This window comes from Oxyura jamaicensis, chromosome 8 (assembly GCF_011077185.1).
Source record: "Oxyura jamaicensis isolate SHBP4307 breed ruddy duck chromosome 8, BPBGC_Ojam_1.0, whole genome shotgun sequence".
Lineage (NCBI taxonomy): Eukaryota > Metazoa > Chordata > Aves > Anseriformes > Anatidae > Oxyura > Oxyura jamaicensis.
This window is the reverse complement of record NC_048900.1, coordinates 10,203,219-10,225,773: the sequence shown is the minus strand read 5'-3', so window position 1 is coordinate 10,225,773 and position 22,555 is coordinate 10,203,219. Positions and strand designations below refer to the sequence as shown.

Genomic DNA, 22,555 nt, shown 5'->3' with positions numbered 1-22,555 from the left:
TGCTCCACTTTTTATTGCTGTAAATCCTCCCTTATTTTTCTGGGCACGCGGTTCTGTGCCTCCAGCGCTGGTCAGCGCAGCTCTCCTGGCCTCTTCTCCCAGCGCGAACCCAGCCTGGGCTCCAGAAGCCATATATAGCTCTCTGAGAGGTTTTCGGAGATGCTGGCTGGTTCGTGTCCAGCTTTGGATGTGCTCTGCTCGCCGGGAAGCCGGCTTATTCCCTGCGCCTGAATATGGTGTTGGGGCCTGCCTGGGGCTGAGGACATTGGCCTTATAAGCCTAGGAACATGCAGTTTCTACATAAATGTTTTTATAAGGGCTATAAACCGCTGTGCTTTGGAGCGCACGCCAACCGCAGCACAGCGGCTTCGCAGGAAGCTTCCCGGGAAGCTTCGCATCCCCACGGGGCTCGGGGCTGCAAACTGGGGCTCTGCGGGGGCAGCGGGCAGGGGAGGGGGCAGCGGCCACAGTTCCTGCCCTGCTCCAGAGCTGTTTGCACGGGGAAACAGCCCCAAAGCATAAAAGCAGCCGCAGTTTTCCAGCTGCCTCTCCCGGAAAGTTTGAGGGTGCGTGCTCACAGGTGGCCCCGGAGGCAGTGGGTACCGCAGCGGGCTCGGTAAGTGCCCTGCTCCCCGGGTGCTGCTGGCTGCCACGCTGCGTGTCAGAGGTGCTTTCCCTGCTGGTGAAAGAGCAAAGGAGGAGGAAGGGACGATCAGTTCCTTGCAAGCCTTCTTTTCCTTTATTTCTCCTTTGCAAACGCCGTCGAGCCTTGGTTAGGAAGCACCAAGGCAGTCTGTGCAGCGCAGTTTTTACCCAGCTGGCGGGTCGGGTAGAAATCCTAGTCCGATAATCCTAACCCACCCAGGCTGGCCGTTTGTTACAGGGCTGCAAAGTGAGGGGTGAAGCAGGTCTCCCTGCAGGAGGCACCCTGACCCGTCGGCGTTTAACGGGGACCACACAAAACGGCAGCTGGCCCCGGGCCCGGAGATACTCTTGTAACTTCGTGGCACCCCATGGAGAGCAGTGCTGTAAAGGGGGCGCAGGTTTTAGGAGGTATTTAGGACCCTGGGGCCGTAGCAAGGTGTCCTGCGGGCCGTTTAGAAGCCGCGTGCTGTCTACCTTAACTGCCTGTGCTGACGTATTCCCCAGGCACCGGGATCGTGTTCTCAGACGAGCCTCTGGCTCGAGGCCACGAGGATAATAACAGGTGCTCTTCTCCCGCTGGGGCCTCGCCGCTGGAGAAGGGACGAGCCAGCCCCGAGAGGCCTCCGAAGCCCGGGCCAAAGTGACTTGGGAGCCTGGCATCTAGGGTTTCCAGCGGGGTGGACGTGTGGGGTCACGAGGGCTCGTCTGATTTCACCCAGGAGGCTCCACAGCCAGCGTGCGATGTCCGTCCTTGGGCAGGTGGGTTGGCCCTCCAGTGATGGTGTATTTCGCCTTCTTGGTGAAACAGGACGGGGGGACGAGGCTTCCTTTGCAGAGACCCCGTGGTGGGGTTTGGTGGAGCTTTTCCAAGCATTTGGGCCGAGGCTGGGTTTGCGGAAGGGTCCTGGCTCTGCCTGGTGGCCCGGCACAGCAGCTGTGGGACACGTCCCCTGAAGGGGATGGCACTCGGGGGAGCTAGGAGGGGTTTGGGGAGCTCGGCCTGCCAGCTGGGGGGACATCCATCAGCCCACTGCCTGCTGCAGGGGTGTCAGAAGGTGACAGCTCTCTGTCCCTGTGGACCTGGGCTGGGGACAAACTTGTAAAGCCTTTGCCCCCCTCCCCGGCTCTGGCGCCCTTTTCCTTGGGTCGCCCAGGCTCGCATCCAGCCACGCTCACCATGGGGAAGGGTCATGGTTGTGGTGCCTCCCTTCCAGCTCGGACCTTAACCACGAGGCCATCTGGCCTGGATCCTGTCCCTGGGACCACCGAGAGCCCACCCGGCTCCTGCTTTCCTTCCTCGTCCTCTGCTCCCCACCGTCCTGGCTCTCAGCATGCAGAGATGGGCGAAAGGAGAGGGGCTGGGGGAGCAACCTGAGGGGCAGCAGAGCTGTGCTTTCACCAGCTCTCCATGACACAGAAGAGGCAACTTCATGAAACCCAGATGGATTTGGGGGTTTCTTCGGTTCCTTGTGGCTCCCAGAGCCAGAAGGGCTCAGCAGAGAGAGGCACGGGGGTGGGCGAGGGCCGTGCGTGTGTCCCCTCCCTGCCCACCCCGGAGAGGAGGACCGGGGTCCTTACGTCTGGCGTTAATTTCGTGATGGGAAACGAAGCAACAAAGGGAGGTGGCGCAGCGTGAGGATGGTTTAACCTTGATAAAACAGTGATTTCACCAAGGATGATGTTCTCCCATCTATCTTCATCCATCAAGGCGCCGCTGAAATATGCTGATGAAGCCTGTGGATAGGAGTACAGTGCAGCTAAATGGGGCGTTGCAAACACTCCCTGTACCCCCGTGACAAGGTGGCGTTACTTACCGGCCAAATTTAGTACGGGGAGCAGCGTGGATGCTGCCTCCTGCTCCGTGGGCCGGGGCAGGATGCGGCCGGGGCTGTAGAATGGGAGGTGGCAACGTCATCTCGGCACGTCCCTTAATTTCCCCTCGTTATTTAGTGCTGCGGATGCTGAGGCAACAACCAAAGCCAACGTCACCATGCACATACCTTCCCCTCCCTAGCAGGGGGAGAACTTTGGTGCAAGGTGGGAGCTCTGCAGGTAAGGCGGTGGTTGTGTTGGCTCTGGGCGAGCATCAGCTGGAGGGTCAGGTCTGAGAAGGAGTCAGGAAATCCCAGGGCTCTGCTCTCTGTTTGGCTACCGTGGGCTTTGCCTGGGCGCGCTGTGTCGGAGCAGCAGCAATTAAGCTTTATTTATTTGGGGTTTCCCAGCTCGTGGGGTGGGAGGGCACCGTAAGTGGGTGTGAGCGCCGCGCGTGAGCTTCTCGTCAAGTCTGGGGATTAGCAGCAGGCCGCAGTCTTTTTTGGGCACGTATCTGAAGCCGCTCGCTGGCCGGGCAGGAGATCCGAGCACAGATGCGGGGAGGTCAGCGGTAAGCCGAGCCCGTAACCCAAGCCGCCGTCCTAGCCGGCCCCGCGGGCACCGGCAGCATTCTGCCGGGGTTACGGCGCTGCACGTGGCTCCGGCTCTCCCAGCCCGGGCTGGGTGCCCGGGACCTCTTCTGGGGCTCTGCTGTCCCTTGGGACGCCGCTCGAGTACAGCAAGGCCGTCCTCGGTCACCTGCCTGCAGGCTTAGGCAGCGACGCAGACACTGCACGGGGCTTTCAACCCATGGATCCTCTCCATCCCACCACCAAACGCGCTTGGTTGGTTGCTCGGACTCGGCGGGGGCCTTCCTCGTCCTCAGAAACGGCGGGTGACATTTGGGGACTGGGGGTCGGGGCGCGGGGCACAGGCTGGTCAGCTCACAGCCAGGCTGTTCCCTCCCGCCCCTCGGCCTCCCGTGTTCCCATTCTCCCGCCGCCGCCTCCACTCCCGATGCATTTGGGAGCATTTGGGGGAAGGAAAAGAAAAAAAAAAAAAGTTGACAAAAGAAATGAATTATGCATAAGGAATTAATTTCCTTGATGAATAGGGACTTACAAACTCAATTGCCATTCGCTTTCAAGGGATGCTTGGGGGAGTGGGGGGAGGAAATAAAAGCAGAGGCTGGAACCGAGGGTGAGCGGCTGAGCCTGGAAGTGTTCCTGGCCTTTGAGTGGACTTCTGGAAACAGCCCGGGGTCATTTAAACCATATGACGGGTCCCATGTTCCCATCAATGTGTGGGGTTCTTCGCTGGGGTGGAAATCAGGGTGGCGAAACATCCAGCAAATGTGGCCGCGCAGCTGACAATGAGTGCCATCCTGTGCTCAGAAGGGGGGGGACAAAAGGGCCAGATGGGGATCCTGCTGTTCGAATGGACGGGGACACCGAGGCACGTGTGTCTGTGAGCCTCGGTGAGACAGGGTGCAGGGCAGGAGCTGTTACCGGAGCGGTGAGCTGGGCTCCTGTGCTCTGGAGGTTTGCCTTATTTCCCTTGGGTGCCCTTCCCTTCTGTGTGCTGTGTCCTGGGAGCAGAGCCAACAACTGGGAGCACTGACAGCGCCTGAGTGAAGATGCTGGACAAAAAACCAAACTTCTGGAAACTTTGCACAGCCAGAAAAAAAACCCAAACGGCTCCCCATGGGCAAGCAGAAAGCTCAGACTCCCGATGGGGAGAGAGCATCCACCTCCCGAGCTGGCGGCGGGCAGATGAGCTCTGTGGTGTGGCTGGGAGGAGTTCTGCTCCTGGTGGGGTGGTGGGGCCGCCCAGAATTTTGGAGGAAAGGAAAGGAAAAGAAAGGAGAAATCTGCTTTTGAGTTGGGAAGCACTTCACCTTGTATCAGGAGCATCGAAGGAGGTTGTGTCCTGGCTGGTGGATGTAGGACGCGGTGGGCAGAGCAACGTGCGAAGCGGAGCCGCGTTCAGCCCGGCAGTCATCCCCAGGGGGAGCAGAGTTAGTGCTGGGAGGGCCAGCAGCCCCGTCTTGCTGTAGGTCTGGTGGTTTCCCAACCCTCAGCATCACCGGGCGGTGCCGAGAGGGAAGCGTTTTGCCCTGCAGCCCAGCACCAAACCTGGTGAGCTGTTGCGGGAGGGCGGTTTTCTCCTGGAGTCTCCTTCCCCCCCCTGTAAGTGGAGACCCCCCGCAAGCAGGCTGCTCCTCTGCACCGCTCTCCTTCCCCAGCTGCTGCTCTGCTTCTGGTCATCCAAGCTCTCAGCTCAGCTCTTGCCAAAAACCAGTTATTTTCAGGGGATTACCAGAGGAACATTTGCAGGACCAGCTCTTGGGGTCTGCTGCCCGGGGACCGAACGGGGGGGCTTGTGAAATACCCACAGAGCCTGGGGTCGTGCCCGGCCCGCTGGAAGGAGGCGGCACGAGGGGTTCCTGTGCTGGAAGGAGCTGGCGTGGCACGGCGGGGTGGTTTCATCGCTCGGTTCCCTTCCCTTCCCCTTCTCCCCCCTCCTTTCGCTTCCCCGAGCACAGGGCAAAGGGGAGCCGCGGGAAGGGGGCTGTGGAAGCTGTCGCTTTGCATTGAGCGGATGGGGAAAGGTCTCTACCTGCCTTATTTTGTCCCTTTTGCTGTCAGCGCTGACAGTGCTCATGTTTATTTCATCCGGCGTGGCGGCTGTCTCGTTTCCCTATCCTCCGATGTCATTAGCGCGCCGAGAGCGGGCCCTGCAGTGCTCAGCCTAATGAATTCCGCTGTGGCTCTTCTCTCCCCACCTCGTTACCAAAGCTCAAGGTGTCAAATTAAACCCGGCCTGGGAAAGGAGAGCGAGAACAAGGCGAAAGAGGAGGCGGGGAGGGGGGTCGGGGGGGGCAGCGGGTGCTGTAGGGGTTCGCCTGGTGCTAGGCTTTCCCTTTTTCCAGCTGGTTTTTCTGTTCAAGCCGTTCCCTGCGCAGCTGGGATTTCTCCTTGAGGCTGGACGTGCTGTCCTAGCAAAGGTGGTGGCTTTGTCCTTGGCCCGGCCGATGGCGTTCTGGCACGGCCGCGGCCACGCCGTGTGCTCCGGGGCCACCTGGAAGCACCGGTAGGTGTAAAAGCGCTGGCTTGAAAATCGTCTGGCTGCTTCCGTGCTCCTGGCTTTCCTCGCGAGCCACAGCCTCGCGGTGGGGTTAGTTCCGCCAGGCGTTTTAAGCAGAAGTTGCAACCCCCCCGTCTCCGGGTCTGGCAAATTTGGAGCGACGCACAGCCCGTCACGAGAGCAGCGGCACCGTAAGCCAAATGTGGCTGTTTCTGGGCCACGTTTTGCTGTTCTTGAGCAATTTTGGGGGGGTTCACGCTGCCCCTTGTGCAGCAGGGTTTGGGGTCCCCCTGCCCTGCGGCTGCTGGGGGAGTTGCAGAGGTGGCAGGAGACCTGGAGTGACAGCAGCCTGTCCCCAGCCTCCCCCTCCCCCCCACATCCGTCTTGGCTCTCATTGATTTAAAATAGTTTTGTAATGTAATTATCTCCTCATGGATAGTCTTTTTCATTACGTCGGCTGCTTCAGCTGTGGCTGAGCATGTTGATGTGGGATTAGTGCCGCGGCGGAGCATGCGTCGCTGCAGCCAGCCCCCGGCGCGGGGCTGCTCCCTGCCGTCCCCCCAGGTCGGGGCGAGCTGGTGGCTGTGCTGGGAGCTGCTGGGCTCTGCAGGGCATGGAGGAGCAGAGCAGGAGCCCGTGCTGCCCTGGGGGCGAGGACCAGGCTTTGCAGGACGTTCGGAAGCCCTTTGCGCCCTGGGTTTGGTGTCTCGGTGCTTGGTAAACTCCGGGGACCTCCAGCCCCATCACAGCACCGTGGCCTCTTCCCTTGTCCCTGGTGGGTTTTGTAGCTCTGAGCTCGATGGGCAGGGAGAAACGTGGCCGTGGGCTTCTTCCCCTCCCCTGTCCCCGGGTGTGACCCTCTCCGTAAATCCTGGAGATGAGCAGCAGCAGGGAGCCGGCTGCTGGGGTCTGCCTGCACTCGTGTTCGCTGTCCCCTTCATCGGCCCCAACGGCCTCGGTGGGGTTTGGCTGCCCCACTTCTGGCTTCGAGGGCTTGTTTTGGCAAGAGCTGAAGCCAGAGCAGACGGCTGTGTTTCTTTTTGCTTTGCTTCATTCGCTGAGAGGGGCAGCAGGGTGAAAAGGGGAAGCAGGTGCCTGCTCCCCTGCTCCATGACCCCAGCCCCACGGGGATGACCCCAACAGCGGGACGGTGGCACCCAGGTGCTGGCCCCCGACCTGGGGAGCAGCACAGGGACCCCAGCCCTGCTCCTGACCCTGCTCCGGGCACAGCAGCACATCTGGAGCTCAAGGAGGAGACCTCATCCCACGGCTGTCCCCGCTCGGTGCGAGCACAGGTCCGGGCGGCCGCGGGCGGCTCGGCCGGGTGCGGCAGGAGGCGAGGAGCGATTTCACGTGCCATTGGAGCTGCGAAGGGAGAGCGGGGGGAGCCGCGGTTTAATCACCTCGGCTGGCCGCGGGCCAGGACCACCAAGGTTAAAACACCTCTCTGCTGCAAGCGATGCCAGGGGAGCCGTAATTGGCGTAATTCGTCAAGCACTTGGCACCTCGGGGCGTGCCGTCCGCGCGCTGTCGTGGCGCTGGGGTTGGGGTCAGCCTTGGGGGGGGGGAGGGGGAGGATTTGGACAATTTGGAGGCTTTTCTGGAAAGTGGTTTAAGCCTGGTGGCTCCAGAGATTGTGGTGCTGGGGGAAGGAAGGGCCTCCAAAACCGCCTGCGTGCAGGTGAGGGTGTGGGGTGGGTGGGGTTCACGCCCAGCCCAGGTCTGGTCCCACTTGGAAAGGACCAGGAAAGGACCCGGTGCCAGAGAGCCTACGGAGGTAGCACAGCCCTCCCCTGTTACAGGGGGCTGGGACATGGCCCAGTGGGTGCCCTGGCCGTACCAGTGCTGACCAGCATGGCAAAGGGGCCTGAGGAGGAGTTAAGTGATGTGCGTGCTTGCGGAAGGGACACTCCAGGGTAAAACAAGGATGATTTCCCCGAACTGTGCCGAAAAAAAAAAAAAGCCAAGCGAGAAAGAAATGCAAGTATCTATCCGCTTTGCTCGGACGCGCTGGTTAAAGGCTCAGCCTGCTGACAGAAGGGTTCCCTTGCTGTGGAACGGGGTGACCGTGGCCTACAGTGGGCTCAGCGCGAGCACCGGTCTGTTACGTGGAGATGCTGCCCCTTCTCCCAGCCACGGGAGGCACCGAAACGCAGCCAAGGCATCTCGCTTTGAGCAGCGTGTTTTGTGCTCTCTCCGTGGCTGGAGGTGGTGTGACTGTCTCTCCCCTTCTCCCCCTGAAGACCCAGGAAATCAGGGCCTCGTGTGACCCGAGGGGCCTGGTTTGTTGGGCAGGCACGGCGCTGCTGGGCGGGAGGTGCCTCTGGGATGTGGGATGGCGCGTGCTCCGGGGCCGGGCTGATGCCCTGCGCAGCCCAGGATGCCCTTGTTGCCAAAGGCTGGTGCCGGGAGAGGGAGCAAAAAGAGGCACGGGGGTCGGGGAGGCTCTGCCTGGAGAAGGGAAGGCTCCGGGGAGACCTTACAGCATCCTTCCAGTGCCTAAAGGGGGGCACAGGGCGGCTGGGAGTGGCGTTTGGTAACATCTAGCGACCCATTTGCTAGCTCTGATGCGATTCCTGTTAATGCAGGAGGATTGTTAGAGATCCTCCTCGTTACCACGGTGCTCCCAGCCACCTGTCCCGGCACACGTGGGATGGTGCAGGCGGCGCAGCTGGGCTCAGAAGCCTTCAGCTTCTTGGGTGGCAGGGGACAAGGCAGCGGGCAGCACGCCTCCGTTTCCCCGTCACCGCAGAGGGGTTGGTACACGTCGCTCCTGCTCTGGAGCGCAGTGGAGACGAGTTCGTTCAAGCACTTTGAAGCCCTCCGATGAAAAGCACTGGAGGAGGACAGCGCCGTATTAATTGTTGGTGAGCGTATCTGTCAGCCCAACGGGAGGAGCTGCTCGCTGATTTTCTGCTGCCTGCTCTGTCTAGAGGCAGATAGCGGCAGCATTGAGAGACGCAGAAAGTGGCTGTCACTCTCCTGGAGATCGGTCCTGCGGCTGAAAGCCTCCTGGTTCGTAGGAGCCGTGCGGCCCAGGGGTGACGGGGGAGAGCTCTGTGCTGGCCAGCCTTTGTTTCCAGCAGTGAACGCGGAGACGCTTCTGCTCCCGGTGGCCTTCCTTGGCCGGGAGCTTTCTGCTCTTTTCCCTGAGGAGGCAGAGCTGCCAGCCGGGCTCGGGGCGCTGAGCCACCAGCACGTGGTAGCCTTGAAAGCCACCAGCGATAACGGGGAGCTCTCTAAGCCCTCTTGGGGGTGATGGTCCCCTCCTGGTGCAGGCTGCCGTGGGTGTGCTTGGGCATCCCAGCCGTCCTGGTGGAGCTCGGTGGGTTTCTTGGGGTGCTGCCCGAAGAGCCTTTGCTCCTGACTTGAGGGGAGAGGTGCAGGCTTGTTCTGGGGAGCTGGACACCCACTTAGTGACGGAGGGAGAAACTTGGTGATGGAAAACTTCCTTCCCTCTCGACACCTCATCGCCTCCTCCGTGCTTTCACCTGGGCTGTGGTGCTGACTTGTAGGGTCTGCCCCCTGCTGCTGGGATGCTCTGTCCTGCTGTATGTGAACCGGCCCCAAGTGGGTTTGGTGTTGGGCAGGGGTGCTGCTGGCGGCGGGTTTGGGAGCAGGGAGATGTCCGGGTTTGGGAGCAGGGAGATGTCTGGGTTTGGGAGCAGGGAGATGTCCGGGTTTGGGAGCAGGGAGATGTCTGGGTTTGGGAGCAGGGAGATGTCTGGGTTTGGGAGCAGGGAGATGTCCGGGTTTGGGAGCAGGGAGATGTCTGGGTTTGGGAGCCGGGAGATGTCCGTGTGCCAGGGCAGCGTGGGAGTGCTCCCTGGTGAGGGATCTGGGTAGGACAGCCAGGCAGCCCTACAGGACGGCCCGGGGAGAACTGGCTGTCCCCAAACATGCGTGCGGGTGGGTACTGACCCCGAGATCGGGGCCAGGACCGTGCACAGGGTTCTGCCAGAGCCTCCCTGCATGGAGGTAGCCCTGTGGCCGTGCACCCACTGCTCCAGCCGGGCTCTGGGGTGCTTCTGTGGCACCTCCCCGCACGGACAACCACAGGGACCGGACCGGGATGGCCCAGACCCATCGCCTGGCGTTGCGGTGTGCGTAGCCTCGGGAGCCGTCCCCTCGGCCCAGCTCCATCCCGCGCCTCCTGCGGTGACACCGAACATCTTCCCAGCGGCTGGATTTGGCGGTGCCAGGCTGGGCTTCCTTGCCAGTGTGGCAACAGCCACGGCTCCCAGCTTGTTAGACTGAAAGAATGTGCCGTTTTAATTAATGATATGTAAATATCCTTGAATGGGCCGCATTTGCATATTAAGAGAGATTTGCGGAATCTGCGGAGTAATATATTTTAATTAAGGATTAATTAAAAATAATGGGAATTTCATTTCGCCTGGCAGAATCCGTTTAGATCCTAGCACACGGCTGCTTGGGAGGCTGGTCGGAAGGCGCTGCCGCCGCGGCCCGCGGCTGCCACCGGGGCGCCGGTGCCCGTCCCCTCCCCGGCGGGTCCCCAAACCTCCGGCCGAGCCGGGTGTAGGGCAGGACGGTCTGCCCCCAGCGCCACCATGCCGGGCTGCGGGTTTTCGGGGCTGTTTTTTGATATTCTTTATGGCAAAATAAGCAAATGGCTGTGAGACACGGAACACTAGTTGTGTTGGCAATTATGTTAATAGCATGCTATTAGGCTATGATTCTATATGAGCAATTGGGGAGAAGAAATGCCTTACTGAGAGAGAATGATACAACAGACGTCTGTCTTATTGATATAGCTCCAGAGGAGCTTTCTGCGTAATTACACCCGGCCACTTTTTGGAGGTGGGGGAGAGGCCGCGGCCATGGGACGGAGGGAGCGCAGCCCCGCGGCTGCCGGCGAGGGTGGGAGGCTTGGGGCACCCTCGGGGTGCTCCAGGCAGGGGTTTGGCACCCAGCAGCGAGTCCGAGAGTCCTGCAGGCTGTGGGGTGTGCTGCTCGGGTGGCCCCGTGGCTGTGACAAACCTTGGTGGCTTCCCGGGGCTCGAAGCTCAGTGATGGAGGGCACGGACAGGGCACGGAAACCTCATCGACAGGAAACCTCACGGCTTCCTCGGCGTGCTTGGTGTGAGCTGAACGTGCCAGGAGGCACAGGGGGTGGCGGTGACACCAGGGGGCTGGCGAGGAGGGGACGAGGCGGGTGGCAGGCAGGAGGGGCGAGCGGGGGCCGGTGAGGTGCTGCTCCCTCCATCCCGCCTGCGTTTCCCCAGCTTTCCCTAAGCTGGCTGCAGCCTGCCGAATGCAAATGGAGAAGATGCAGTTTGTGGGTAAGTGCCCGCTAATAAATAACCTCGGAGTCTTCTCCCTATCAGGCGGTGACATCCTGCATTTCTCTTCCCTGCCGCACCAGCCCAAGACATTTAATGATGTGGTGCTCCTCCCGGGATGCGCTGCCCATGCTAAACATCTCCGGCCTCACAAAATGGTGGGAGGAGAGCCCAGCCCGGCTCCAGCACCCCGTCCAGCACCTCTCCCTGTGGCACGGAGGGCGGCTCGGCGCCGCGTCCCCTGCCCGCCCCGGCGGCTCCCGCGCGGCCGTCCCCTGCCCTGGCTCGTGGTCGCTGGAGGATTTCATTAACTGGCTGAAGTAAAAAAATAATCAATTTCAGATGTTCCCAGTGTTTGTGGTAATGGGCTCTCTAACCATTCTGATTAGCCGAGTGAAATGGAATTTTTCTTTTAAATTACAGCGCGTTGACGTTAAATATAGGCAAACTTTGCCTGCGCGGGGGGGAGGGGACGGGCTTTTTACATCCATCCTCGTCCCTCGCCCTCCCTCTTCAGCACTTGCCATATCTCGCCATCGCCCCCTCCCCAGGCGAGCTGAAATCTCCAGCGGCTTCTTCCTGCAGCCCACAAGACTGGGATTTTTTTTCCCCCTGCGCTTTGTGAAATATTTCAGGAGGTTTTGGGTCTGGTGGGTGGCGGGGGAGTCATTTTTTTGAGGGGATGTTTTTCCTTTTTTAATTTTTCCCGCAGTATTTTTGGGAGCAGAGCTGCTGTGAGATGGGCTCCATCCTTCCTCCCTCGGCCGTGTGGTTTCGCTCTGGTTTTGCCGTACCCCCTTTTGATCCACGGGCTGCATTGGGATCGATACCGGGAGCCGCGCATTTGGGGTCGGGCTGCAGCCACAGCACCCCCTGCCCACCTACCCCACACCTGCCTCCCTCTCCCAAATCCCCGCCTGCAGCCCACGGTGGGCCTTTCCATTATTAATTTCTATTTTCCCTTGTATTTATTTTTCATGCCTCCTTTATTCTCTCCCCGGGAAGGACGCGGCGGCTGCGCGCGGGGCTGCGCTCTGGCTCGGGGTGCGTGCGCGCAGCCGAGCCTCCTGCCTGTACTTCTCCTTTTGATAAGCTGTCATCCCCGGGCCCTGCGCGGGGATTTGATCAGAGCGCTCTCTCGACCCCGTGGAAGACATTAAACACCCTCCCAGACCCTTTTCTCTGTCTCCATCTCTGAACCTTTCACTCCGCTTTAATGAGAATTTCTCCTAATTATTTCAGTGGCTGCAGCACAGGGACCGCAGTGTAGTTAGATCTTGATACCGGGACGTGACTGTTATGCTGATAAAGGCAAAAGATCAATAATTTAGGCCCTAGCGTTAATGGCAGAGCTGAGAGCTTAAGTGTCTGTATTCAGGTTCAGTCCTGAAGGTTCCTGGAGTATTAATGATTTCCAGAGGAATTCCCCCCCCCGCCTTCACCCTTTTCTTGTGCTGCCGCTGCTTTTTCCCTGGGTCCTGTGTCTTTTTAAAAGCACCAGTCCCTCATTTTAAAGGAAAAAAAAAAAAAAAAAAAAAAAAGGTTGTCTCTTTCTGTCTGACTTCAGAGACGGCAGGATTGGCCCTGCCTGGGCTCATTTCGGGTGGGAAGGGGGAGCAGAAAATGGGGCTGCCGGCGATCCCAGCCTGCCTCTCCCTAACACCGCCATAATCCCGTATCTTTGGGAACCTCCTGCTCTATCTTCCCTCCCCTGAGCACGAGCCCTGCCGCTGCTGGACCGCCTGGGAAGAGCTCCGAGGTCCGGGGTGGGCAGGGGGAAGGTTGGGGGGACGGGGACGGGGGGAGGTGGGGACGTTACCCAGCTCTCAGGCGACTCAGAAGCGCTTCTTCCTCCTTGGCCTTCCTTCTGGTCTGCTAGTACTTGAGGATTCAGGAAATACTGAGTTGATTTGAAAGGAGATGACAAACGATGAAGGGAAATTGGGGGGATAAAGACTGTTATTTAGCCACGAGGAGCCGCGGCTGGGAAGCACCGTTCTGTGCATTAGCTGGTTAATGGGAATTTCGCCTGGGTTATCTCCATCCCGCTCAGGGGAGGGGGCGAGGGGGCTCAGATTTGGGGGCTTTTTGGTCCCCTTGGCATCCCGGGCCGTCCTTGTGCCTGGGCAGGACTTGGCGGAGCGTTCTGTTGTGTTCCGTTTCAGGGCCCCAAACTGAGTCTCACCTCTCCCAGTTCTCCTTGGGTTTTGGGGGAAAAACTGACCGGAGGGTGCGAGCACCCCGCCGAAGAGAGGGCTGGCAGCACCGCGCGTCCCGCTGAGCTCTGCGGTCCCGGCTGGGGATCTGCGATGCCTTCAGCCTCTCCTCTTTGCTGGCAGCTGAGGGGTCGGCCTGCTCCTTCCCCTACCTGTGGCCGGGCTCGGGCAGAGGATGCAGGAGCTCGGGAAGTGGTCCTGTGGCCGCACTGTCCAGCTGGCTTCCCCTGCTCAGCTTGTGTTGGCAGGGCCAGGCAGAGTATGGATGAGTTTCAACTTAGTGCAGCCACCGAAGTATACAAACAGAGCGAGGACATGCAGGGAGAACATCTGGCCGCTGCAGGAGCGTTTGCTGGCTTCACACGCTGACGTTATTCGGGGTTGGGAGTGAAGAACCTTTAAAAGTTGGTTTTGTTTTTTTTTTTGTCAAAGAGCAAATTGTTTAGATGCTGCCCTGTCCATTTTTACGGCAATACACGTGCCCGTGATGATACGTGTGCATGGATAGATACGGATGGGAATGCAGGTGGGTGACGGTGCAATCTGAGCTGGCGGCCTGGGAGATGCCGGCTCCGTTGGGGGGGGATGCTCCGGAGAGGGAGGGAGCCCCACGGCTGCGTTTCTTTTTCAGGGGAGGTACAGACAGTGTGGCTTCATCCCACATCGTTTCCTTGGCTCTTGGAAAAAAAGGAGACAGACCTTGCTGGAGGAAACCCGAACATCATCTTCAAGGTCACGTCGGGTGCTCTCCTTGCTTTTCCTGGGGGGTCTCAGCTCATTCTCTGGGCAGGACATAAAGCAGCCGCCTAATGTTCCAGGCCGAGTGTTTTGCAGGTCGGGTGACGTGTTTACACCCAGGTGCTCGGGTGCCAAATGCCACTGACTTCAGCAGGACCTTCCTCATCCAGGGCTGCCCGAGGCACGCGACAGACCCGCCTTGCTCAGTAGGCTGATGTCCGGATGTGCTGGCCTCCGGCCGCCCCTGTCGAGTATTTGTAGAGCTCGTCTCAGCAAGCTTCGGAGAAGGGAGAGCTTAAGGACGAGTCGCCGCAGGTTTTCCTGGCCACCAAAACGTCGGTAGCGAGCTCAGGGAAGGTTCCCAAAGCTCTGCCGATGGTTGTTGCGGGTAGCCCTGGGGAGCAGGTATTTGTATCTGAAACGTTAATGAACTGAATGGTGCGTGCCGTCGGGGAGCGGTAAAAGCCAGTTACAAAGGAAGCCAAGAGAAGATCAGTGGAAACGCACACAAACCCTAAAAATCCCAGTGTGACGCCTGAACAATCGCCCGTTTGTCCGGGGAAAGAGATTAATCCAGGCAGGGTTCAGTCTAACAGGATTATTGAACGTGGGAGGGGGGCAGCGGGAGGGAACACCCTGGGACTTCCCACCCGGCTCCAGACCATGGGGTTGGATTCTGCGGTGGCCCCAACGGGGCTGGGAAGCTTTTGGGGTCAGGGGAACTTCGCTGGGCCTCAGCGGTGGGATACCTTCGGTTTCAGGACAGGGTGTGTATGGGATGGATGTGGAGGTGTAGCTGGCGCGGTGGCTTTCAACCAAACCACCAAAAAATGCACTTCTTGCTGGAGAAGACCTGGAGGAGGCTGGCTCAGCGTCGAGTGCCGTGGTGGAGCCCTGCCTCCAGCAGCAGCTGATGCTGACAAAAGCCTCTCCTCGGGGCCATCCCCACCTGGTCCGGGGACGCGACAGCTTCTGTCCTTCAGTGCTGCCTGGTGGCTCTGAGCCTGGCAGCTCCCCTGTCGTAAGCTATTTCCTAGGCATTAATGTGTTTTCTTCTTCTTAAAGAGTCTCTTTGCTCTCGAAACCAAGCGGGCACGTAGCCGGGGAGAGAGAGACAGTTGCGCTGCCTCGACAGCGTTCCCACAAAGGGGATCACACAGAGTAAAGCAAAAGGAGAAATGTTGCTGTGGTATTGCCTGCGTGTATGTGCGGATGGATGGGAGTGTGTGCCTGCGTGTCTTTGTGCGTGCTTTGTAATAAAAAGCAAGCACAATGTCTCCGCGGCGTTCCCAGAGAGCTGTCGGCGTGCTCTCAGATCCCGTAACCTCTTTCAAGTCTACCCGGTGCGTGTGGCTCCTGGCGTAGGTGGTGAGCGGAAAGGGAGGCAGAAGAACGAAAGCAGGAGGGAAAAAAATGGGCAGAGATGGAAACCAGACCTGGCTGTGCTTCTCACGGAGCTCTTGTCCTTGCTTGTGTTCGAAACACTCGGTGCCTGGAGTTGGTGAGACCAGGGGAGGCTGGGGCAGCTCATCTGCCCCCCGAGCTGCTCTCTGCCAGCCGGTGCCATGGGGCTGGCAAGCTTCTCTGTTTGCAGACCCCTTCGTTCTGGTTCTTATCAAAGACCTGGCATTTGTTGCTCTGGAGTGTTGCTCTGAGCTGCCTCCTTCTCTGGGCGTTTTCTCACGTATATATAACGTGGGCGTCCCTGAAACCCCCCGGAGGAGTGCAGGGTGTGGGTGAGAGAAGCTGCCCAGCAGCTGGAGCTGGCTGCGGGTGCCCTCCAGAAGAGGGTTTGATCTGGGAGATGCGTGCAGTGGGTGCTCCTCGGAAAATCTGGTCTCACGTCTCGGGTCCCGGCCAGGCTGCTTTCGAAGCGATGCCTGGCTTTTGTTACCGGCCTGAGGACCCCTGTCTTTAAGAGGCTGCTCTGCAGCACCCCTCTGGGGAAAGCTCTGCTCTTATTCTCATCTAGTGGGGATGCAGAGGTGGAGGGTACAAGCGGAGGGCTCTGCGCAGCCACAACGTCCTGCTGCCTTTCCTCAGAAGCAGCCTGGGAGGACCTGCGAGCAGCCAGACTGGCTCAGGCAGAAAATTCACCTGTCCCATCGTCTCGACCTCGGCAGTCGGCCAAAGCGGCATGCCTTGGGGAAGAGTCACGAAAAAAAAATCAGGTGGCAACATTACGTATGGCGTCTGCATTGAGCAGGCACTGCTGGGGTCCACGAATTTGCCCTTGTGAAGGCTTGGCACCCAGAGCGGCCGGTGGCGAGGAGTTACTGCAGCTTGAGGGCAGGTTTTGTAGCTCACTGTAGCAGTAAATATTCCCTGGAGCCTGTTCCCCAGGGAGATTTCCACGTGTAGACTGGGAGCGTGGATGCCTCCGGAGGGTAGGAGCCTTCTGGGGATGATCCGTGGGGTGGCTGAGGCCCGCCCCCCGATGCAAGCAGCCAGCTTAGAGCCTCCTCTTTCTTTTAAAGCAATTTCCGTGGCAGGCTATGCGGGAGCACAGGCCTGGTGGGCAGTCCGTGATGGGACTCCAGCCCTTTTCCACGGGGTGAGACGGGTTCCTTTGCCCTGCCAGTCCGTCCCACGGCCGCTGGCACCTCTTGAGGTGGGGACATGGGACTGGGATGCCTGCCTCCGCACAGGCTCCCCAGCAGGACAAGGAGCACCAGCACGGCGATGCTGCAGCCCGTGCCCCTGCCCGAAGCCCCTCTGTGCCCCGGCTCGGCCACCAGAGGAGCTGGGCAGGAGGGGGTGCCCGCAGCCCCCCGCCACCGCGCCGTGCTGAGCCGGGGGATGAATGATGGGGGCTCAACAAGGTGTTTAAACAGCGGGATTGAAATTAATGTCCCCTCATTGCCGGTGAGGCTGCCAATACATTACAGCAAGCACCTTCCCAAAGTGAAATGAATGTTTGTTTATCCTCATGAAATATACATCAAAACATGTTGGTGGGAGAGGCCCCTAATGAGGGAAAGGGCCGGCTTGCCATTAATTCCCGGCTGGGAGCGGACACCGCTCCCTTTCTGTTCCTCTCCTCTTCCCTTTCCTCTCCGGGCTTTATTTTTGAAGCCCAACCCGTCCGCAGCTGTGCATCCAAAAGCATTAATACGGCTTTAATGAAAACTCTGGTTGATCTGTCCAAAGATATTGATGAGTGCTCCTCAATCGTATTAATCTTCTCGTTGCGGGAGGAAATGAAGGCGGTGAGTGAGAGCGCGCGGGGCCGTCCGGGGCCGCTCGGAGGGCGAGCGGGAGCGCGGGGACGGCCGCCGAGCCCACGCTGCGGGACCCGGCGTTGGCCCGGCTCGGGTTTATTTCCCGATGCTCGGCCCCTTTCTGAAGCTGGAAACAAAGCGACCGCCTCGGCTGGACCGCGCGGTGAGATTCCAGGCCGGTATTTAACATTCAAATCATTAAGTTTCTGCCAATAAATCCATTACTGTTAATTATATTGAAGGGGCTAACGATCCGTCGACAATATTCCGCCTTCGATTTCCATTCGCGTCGAATCAGCTCCTCGCCTTGGAGCCGTGCAGGGGCGCGTGCGTGCGCCTTTGGGGCTTTTTTTCCCCCCCCCCTTCCCTCCCTTGCAGCATCCGCAGCAATGCAGCGCCGCTGCTCTCCCTGGCGATCCCGCTCTCTCCCCGCGTGCAGAACGCTCCTCGATAGGAACAAGCGGCGTTTCTTTATGGCTTATGGCAAACTGCCTTGATTACTTCTACTGTTGTACCCATTATGTGAATTAAATATGTATTCAGTTGCATGCTGCTTGCGTTGTTATTGCAGGGTGACATATGGTAGTGACTCAATTAGAATGAAACTAGCATTAGATAACCCTTCTGATTACATGCATCCCAGCCCGCTCGTCAGGCTGCCGCCGCGCTGCCTCGGCCCTGCCACCGGCACGCCACGGGTGGCACCGGCCACCAGCAGCTCCGCCACGCCGGAGGTGGGCTGCAGGTGGGAGCAGCTCCTCCGCATCCCCTCAGCGCCGCTCTCCTGCCTTCCTCCTTCCGTCCTCGTGGCTTTCCATCACAGCCGGGTTTACCTCGCCCAGGCAGCGGCACCTGGGTTGGGTTTGTTTGGAGCCCACGGGTGCCCGAGCACTGTGGTCCCCCGGTCAGGGTTTGGGGATGTCCTCAAAAAGGGCTCCGGCTCCGTTTGTCACAGGGCTGCATCGGGCTGATAAACGCTTTCTGTAAAGGAGAGGCATCCAGGGGTTGGGGTTTCTTCTTCCCTGCCTCCTCTTCCTCCATATACAGCGTGCACCAGGTGAGAAACGTCCTGAAAACAGAAGGGTTTTGCCTCGTGGGTGGCTCGGGGCCGGGAGAGGCGGTGGGTGGCTTTGTCACTGCTGCCCTCTGGTGCACACAGCGGCCGGCTCCCCGGGGAGCCCCGCGGCTCCGGGTCAGAGCCTGGGGTGCTGGGGGTGCTTGCGAAAGCTGGAGGGCTTTCGGCTTCCTCAGCTGCTTTCTGTCCTTACCCACGCACGTTTCGTCTGCGTGGAGTTTGGAGACCGGGCCCAAAAGGTCACGAAGGCTTGCACGCAGAGCTCCGCGGCTTGTTTTGGCTGTGTTTTCACCGCAGCCAGCCCTCGATGTGCCTGTCAGCAGAGGCCTGAGGGACGGGCAGCTCCTGCTCTTCCCTTCGAGCTGCTCGACACCTTTGCGTTCGCCATACACAACGCTGGTGGCGAGCCCTCCCCGCAGCCCCCAGCCCCTGCGTTTCTGTTGGAGTTTTGCGGCTTGTTTGCCGACGGATCCCGATGCACAAGTAAACGGGCAATGGATTAATTATCTCAACACGAGGTGGTTCCAGCAGCAAACCCCAGCCTGCGAATTGTTTGCAAACGTTTCTCCTCCAGGGCTGCTCGCTGGTTGCGCGCTGCCATCGGCAGCCGCCGTCACGGGGCCCGGCTCCTCCGCTCGCATTGGGCAGAGGGGGTTTTTAAACCCAAATAATGGCTGCGATCAAAGAGCAAATAACACGCCTGCCAGTGACAGGGCTCAGCTAAATACAAATCTTATCTGCGTACGTATATAGCTATTGAGGGGTATTTGTGAAGAGAAAATAACACAGCTCGATAAAAATGCGCTTGCAAGGTGGTTTTTTTTTCGTACCAACGCTGGGAGTTTGGTTTGTGGCTTGCGTTTCTCCTTAATTCTTTGTGTTCCTCTCGCGTGTTCTGTGAGCGTGCCTGGATAGGTGTCTGTGTACGCACACGCGGGCCCGCATGCACATTATGCTGTCAGCCCTCTGTGGGAAGCTTTATTCTTGCCTTTGCAAGTGGGAAGTTTCTTTTTCCAGAGGAATAAAGGCCCTTCCCAGAGGAGAACCGCGAGCCCGTGGCAGAAATAGCTGCTTCTGGAGCCCTAATCCTTTATCCCATTCCAGCCGATAGCCCAAATCCCATTAGCTTCCTTCCTGGCTTGTTTGCCGAGAGCCTCCCAAGGCTCCGTAACAAAGCCCGGCTCTCCCCAGGCATCTGCCTCTCGCACGCCGCCTCCAATCGCCGGGGAAGGCAGGGTCCTGCGAGCGGACCCGGCCCGTGCAGCCTGCCCTGGGCGGCATCGTGCCCCTGTCCCCGCGGGGACGACGCTCAGACACAAGCATCGTCCTTCCCCGGTGGGGTCCTCCCAACCCGGGGGGCTGGCGGAGCTCCGTGTTGGCTTTGGGAGGTGGGTGATGCTCAGTCCCTCCTGCAGAGGTGATGCTCCTTTTGCAGGGAGGCAGGGAATGCCGTTTATTTCCCAAACCCAAAGCTTTCCCGGTGGCTCGGTGTGCTTTCCTCCCATGGCAGCGTTTGCAGGGCTGACGTGGGGCAGTCGGAGCAGAATCCGTCCCTTTAGTGCTTGCCTTGCTACCGCTCGCGTTGCTTTCGGCTGGAAAGCCGTCAGCTCATTCAAATGACTGACAGCAGCCAGCGTCAGGCCTTGGCAGGTATGTAAACAAAGGAGGGAACCGTTTTCTGCTCTTCTCCTTTTTCTCCTTTTTTTTTTTCGAAGGCGGCGTTCCAAGCACGCATGCGGGAGGCGCTGGTGCAGCCCCGTGCACGTCCCCGTCGGGGGCTGGCAGTGGCCCCGCCGGGTTCCAGCAGGGTCTCGGCGTTATTTCAGGGCGGCTGCAGGTGCCCTGGGGGCAGCCCAGCACCATGGTGGCCCCGTCCCCGTTTCCTTGACCCCCATTAATGTCCCTGAGCCCGGGACGGCGGCGATGGGGTGCGCTGAGCTGCCAGAGCTCGGCTGCTTGGTGCAAAGGGACTGGGGAAGGGGATAAACAGGAGGCTGCGAGGACGGTGCCAATATGTTGCCTGCTCCCCACCAGCCCCAGTTTTCTGGGTTCCCCAGCCCTTTTCTTTTCTCAGCATCCCACATCCCACGCGTTCCCTCCCTGCCTGCCGTTGCGGTGCCTCCCTGCCTGTTTCTCCGCACTGCCTGACGAGCAGAGCCCCCAGGTCTGCAGGGCTGTCAAGGGCTGTGTCTCTCTGATTGATTGGAAAAGTTCTTGTGCGTGTGTTCGGTCTTTTTTCCCCTTGAAAAGCACCACCTGAGCAGGTCTCTGCTGGTGCAGCCCGCTTAGCTCTTGCAGAAGGAAGGCAAGCTCGCAGCCCGCGACTTCAACGCCAGCGTTCCTATTGGGGGAACCACCACAACCCTATCAGGGAAACCAAAAACATGGCCAAAAGAGGAGTTTTTCTGCTCGCTGTGTGTCGGCACAGGGCGCTCAGCGGGAGGCAGCCACCGTCCCAGCCTGCTGGTGAACTGTCCCCTGCCCAGCTCCGCTTCTTTTCCAGCCCTGCTTTCGAGGGCAGAGGTGGCCGTGAGGTTCCCCAGGGAGGAACGGTGAAGTTTCAGCTCCAGGGAGTCCCCCAGGAGCGAAAGGAAAGGGAAAGTAATGTGAGGCTGCTAAGCCGTGAGCGGCGGTGGATTATTTAAGCGGATTAGCAGCTCCTGAGCTGGGGCTCATGCGGGGAGCACCCAGCGCTGGGACGCGGCTGGAGCAGGGGCCTCATCCCCTGCACCTCGCACTCCCCGCTTCGCTCTGGTGCCCACAGCCTCCTCCCTGAGCCGGGCAGGATGCGACCCAGCCTCCTGGGCTGGGCGAAGCAGGCCGCGAGGCCGGCAAAGGGCCTCGGTCGAGGCTCCCTGCCGCAGCCTCCCCTCTCCCATGGCCGCGCCGAACAATGGCTCCCCCCGGGCCCCGTGTCACACTGTGTCACCGGCAGTGAAAGAGCGGGGTCAGAGGGGGCGGAGGGCTGGGGGACAGCGGGCCCCCTCTTTGTCTGCGCCGGGCAGGCCGTGCACATCTCCCCCGGTCCCTCCGGCGTGCGTCGGGGAGGAGATTCCCTCCTTCCCTCCCCGCTGTCTCAGCCCGTTGCAGGCGTGCACTTTTTTTTCCCCCCGTTTCTCCTTTTTTTTTTTTTCTTTTTTTCTTTTCTTTTCTTGCTTTTCCCTTTCTCTAAAGAATATTAAAAAAATAAAAAAATAAAATAAAATAAACCCCCAGCAGAAAGCAAGCTGTGATACTGTCGGGCCTGGCGTTGATGTTATTTATTTTCCTCAGTTGCTGCTCTGGAAGCCCGGAGTTGACAGAGCGGTTTTGTAGAATAGAAACATTATAGACTGTTACTGTCAGAGTGTTAAATGTGATGGATAGAGAAATACAGGAGAGGGAGGGGACTTTATACTAGCCATGTCTGCCAGCGAGGGTGCTCATGGGAGAATAAACCATCCGCATATAAGAAATGAATGAGGTAATGTGGCGGGAGGTAATGGACTCGTGCAACACGCCGGAGCAGGGATGCGCGGTGCTGCCCGGCCTTAACCCTCGCTGCTCCGGCCCATGCCGGGGGGCACGGGCCCCCCTCAGCTGGGCCAGGACGTGCCTGCCCCGGTGTGGGACCCGCTGTTGTTCCCCTTGATGGGAGCCCGAGCCATTTCCCTCTGTGGGTGCCCCGTGGAGAATAGCTTTTGTCCCCGTGACCTGCTTCCTGGAGCGGCTGGGATTTTGCAGAGGGAAACACCTCTGGGTTCCTTATCTCTAGGTGTTTTGCTGCCTTTCCACGGTGCTGGAAACCCGCCGTGGTTGTGGGGGCGTTGAGCTGGGCTCAGGGTGAGCCCGGGACGGAGCATCTCCCCGAGGTGTGCTGCTCGGGAGGCACACGGGCTGCAGCGGCATCGTCCCGGGGGGGAGTCGGGACCCTGCTGAGGTGGGTGCTGAGGCCTGGGGCTCAGTCGGCAGGTGGGGAGCATGGGGCAGGAGAAGGGGTGCCCCCAGCCTGCCCTTCCTCATCTGCCAGCAGCCATGGGGCCTCAGCTTTCAGCACGGCTGGCTGCGCGAGGTGCTAAGCCAGGGTCCAAAGCCATCACCCGGTGGCTGCGGTGCTCAGCTCGCCTTCTGGACGCCGCTTGTTGTGCCTGGAGGGGCAGGACGAGGTCCTGTTTGTGGCCAGAAGCTGTGGTGGTGGCCAGCCCTCTGGTTCTCGCCCAGGGAAGGCAGCTGCCTGCGTCTCTGAACTCTTCTGCTTCACGTAAATGGCTTTTCCCGGCGTCCACGTAGCTATCAAATTGCATTTTGAAGGCTAATGAGCGCTCGGCGCTCGTTTCAGTCTCTCCTCATTACAGAGTCTCTCCATAGCTCCGGTTGTTTTTATTGCCTTCGCCTGAGCCGTTTGTGCCGCAGCTTCCCCGCGTCCGGGGGGCCGCGAGGAGCCCGGCCACGGGCGCTGCCCCTCGCCACGGGACGATG

General features: G+C 59.7%; 1 protein-coding gene and 1 long non-coding RNA gene across 2 annotated transcripts in view; both read left to right on the top strand.

Annotated features, from left to right (window-relative positions):
• Positions 1-22,555, top strand: part of PBX1 (PBX homeobox 1) — a 117,568-nt gene that overhangs the window by 40,695 nt on the left and 54,318 nt on the right. The window lies entirely within an intron of this gene.
• Positions 1,391-18,118, top strand: LOC118170578. The gene is made up of 5 exons (XR_004752789.1): positions 1,391-1,428; positions 1,483-1,487; positions 2,066-2,506; positions 2,683-2,798; positions 18,105-18,118. It is a non-coding gene; the product is annotated as an uncharacterized LOC118170578 (long non-coding RNA).